Source organism: Neophocaena asiaeorientalis, unplaced genomic scaffold (genome assembly GCF_003031525.2).
Source record: "Neophocaena asiaeorientalis asiaeorientalis breed wild unplaced genomic scaffold, Neophocaena_asiaeorientalis_V1.1 scaffold6, whole genome shotgun sequence".
Lineage (NCBI taxonomy): Eukaryota > Metazoa > Chordata > Mammalia > Artiodactyla > Phocoenidae > Neophocaena > Neophocaena asiaeorientalis.
Genome location: NW_020174424.1, coordinates 2,118,854 through 2,121,820, shown reverse-complemented (window position 1 = coordinate 2,121,820; position 2,967 = coordinate 2,118,854). Strand labels below are relative to the sequence as shown.

Below are 2,967 nucleotides of genomic sequence, written 5' to 3'. Positions count from 1 at the left end.
TTTGGTGTCATGTCCAAGAACTCTACCTAAACCCAAGCCATGAATCTCTTTTTATTTTTTTTCTTCTAACCATTGTATAGTTTTGTGTTTTACAATTAGATCTATGACCCACTTTGATAAATTTTGTTTATGAGTCATGGTATGGGTTGAGGTTCTTTTTTTTTGCATATGGATGTCCAATTGTTCAAACACCATTTATTGAAAAACTATCCTTTCTCCATTTAAACGCCTTTCCATTTTTGTCAAAATTAATATATGTGTGATTTTATTTCTGGACTCTATCCTGTTCTGTTGATTTGTGTCTATTCCTGTGCTAATAATATACTTTCTTGATTATTGTAGCTTTGTAGTAAAACTTAAAATAGAGTAGTGCGATTTCTCTAAATTTATTTCTCTTTTTCAGAATTATTGTGGCTATTCTAGTTCCTTTGCTTTCCCATAGATTTCCTATATATGTCAAAAATCCCGCTGGGATTATGACTGGAATTGCATTAAACCTGTAGATCAATTGGCATCTTTACTGAGTCTTCCAATCCTTGAATATAGTATGTCTCTCCATTTACTTAGGTCTATTTTAAAACCAGTGTTATAAGGTTTACAGCATACAGTTCCTGTAAATATTTTACACGATTTATACCTAGATATTTCATTTTGGGGGGCTGCTGTAAGTGGTATTGTGTTTTAAATTTCAGTATCTAATTGTTTATTGCTGCTAAATGAAAATATGATTGACGTTTGTCTTTTGGCCTTGCAGCCTGTGATCTTGCTAAATTCACTTTTTAGATCTAGGAGGTTTTTTATAGATTCCCTTGGGATTTTCTACACATTGTCTATGAAACAGTCTATTTTTTCCTTCAAACCTGTGTGCATTTTTTTCTTGCTTTATTTCACTGGTTAAGGGTTCTAGTATTATGTTGAATTGGCGTGGTGAGAGTGAACATCCTTGTAATATTTCTGACCTTAGAGGGAACACATTCAGTCTTTCATCAGTTAGTATGATATTAGCTGTAGGGTTTGTGTTTTTTTTTGAGCGTGCCTTTTCTCAATAGATTGAGAAAGAATTCATCTATTCCTAGTTTGCTGAGAGTTTTTATCTGGTATGGATGTTGAATTTATCAAACATTTTTTTCTGCATCAGTTGAGATGATCATGTGTTTTTTTTGGCTATTAATATAGTGGATTACATTTCTTCTTTCCTAATATAAATAAGCAATGATGTAATTACCCTATAAACACTGCTTTCACTGTATACCACAATTTTTTGTATGTCATATTTTTATTTTAATTCAATTCAAAATATTTTCTGATTTCCCTTAAGAGTGTTTTCATTTCTTCAGATATATACCCAGGAGTGGAATTGCTGGATCATATGGTAGTTCTATTTTCAGTCTTTTGAGGAACCTCTGTACTGTTCTCCATAGTGGCTGTACCAATTTACATTCCCACTAACAAGGTACAGGTTTCCCTTTTCTCCATATCCTTGCCAACATTTGTTATTTGTGGTCTTTTTGATGACAGCTGTCATATCTTACAGAGTAAATTACTTCACTCTGGGAACTCTGCTATCCTTCATTTGTGCATTTTAAAAATATACATTTAGTGATATTAAATTTTGTCATATAGGTATTGATCTATGTCCTTTTGGTCCATTGTATTTCATGTGTTAATTGTTTTAATGTATACAATTGTAATAACTGATAATCCCTTGTTTTAATGTATCTTCAACCAAGTCATTGTTCAGAACATTGACTAGGTTAAGACTAAGAAAAGAACCTTGTGAGAATTTATAGAAGATCTATAGACTTATTCATTCATCTGTCACATTTTATTAAATGCCTACTTCTGTATGCCAGGTACTTTCTAATGCCCTGGAGATACGGAGACAAATAAAATAAAATCTGTTGACAGAGATCCAGAAAACAATGTGTTTTGGTACATCAGTGAATGCACCTAACTACTAAATCAATGCAAATTTTTTGAGCCTGGGTCAGGCTTTGTGTTGCATAGAGAAGACATAGCAGTGAACACGTTAGTGACAATCCCTTCCATCATAGAGTTGCTGGTCTTATCTGTACTATCACATTGCCTTGGTTTCTCCATTTTGCCTACCAAACTATTATGAAAGACTTTGACACATGACTCTCTGAAATCCCTAACTAACATCAGTTATCTATCTCTGATCTACCAATATAGATGCCCTATCAGGAAAAAAAAAAAAGGTTAATCTGTGAAACTTGCTCTGAGTTATCTCCAGTTTCTTTTCTAAGTGCTAATCAACTCTATGTTTAAGCCAGTTTGGGGACTACCCTGGTGCGCAGTGGTTAAGAATCCACCTGCCCTTTGCAGCCAGTTAAGCCGACTGTGCTCTTTTCCCCATGGGGGCCCGGTGTGCAATGGCTGCAAACAGCAGCCTCCTTGGTAGTGTATGCAGCCTGTTGCCTGTATGGGTTGCCCTAAGGGACCTTGGAGACAGCCCTTTCCAGTGGACATTAATGACTGGCATGCTGTCCCCAATCTAGGCTCCAGACAGGTATGCGTGGTGCCTTTGGAAAGCCCCAGGGCACAGTGGCCAGGGTCCACATTGGCCAGGTCATAATGTCTATCCGCACCAAGCTGCAGAACAAGGAGCATGTGACTGAGGCCCTCCGCAGGGCCAAGTTCAAGTTCCCTGGCCGCCAGAAGATCCACATCTCCAAGAAGTGGGGATTTACTAAGTTTAATGCAGATGAGTTTGAAAACATGGTGGCAGTAAAGTGGCTCATTCCAGATGGCTGTGGGGTCAAGTACATCCCTAATCGTGGCCCCCTGGACAAATGGCGGGCCCTGCACTCGTGAGAGCCTTGGCGCTGCCCCCTCCCTCCCTATTCCCACCAATAAACTCTACTTTCTTTTCCCTGTTAAAAAAAAAAAAAAAAGAATCCACCTGCCGACGCAAGGGACATGGGTTTGAGCCCTGGTCCAGGAAGA

General features: G+C 37.7%; 1 non-coding gene across 1 annotated transcript; it reads left to right on the top strand.

Moving 5' to 3' along the window:
• Positions 1–2,340: 2,340 nt before the first annotated feature.
• Positions 2,341–2,475, top strand: LOC112407387 (small nucleolar RNA SNORA70). Its single transcript, XR_003004735.1, has one exon. It is a non-coding gene; the product is annotated as a small nucleolar RNA SNORA70 (small nucleolar RNA).
• Positions 2,476–2,967: the final 492 nt, after the last annotated feature.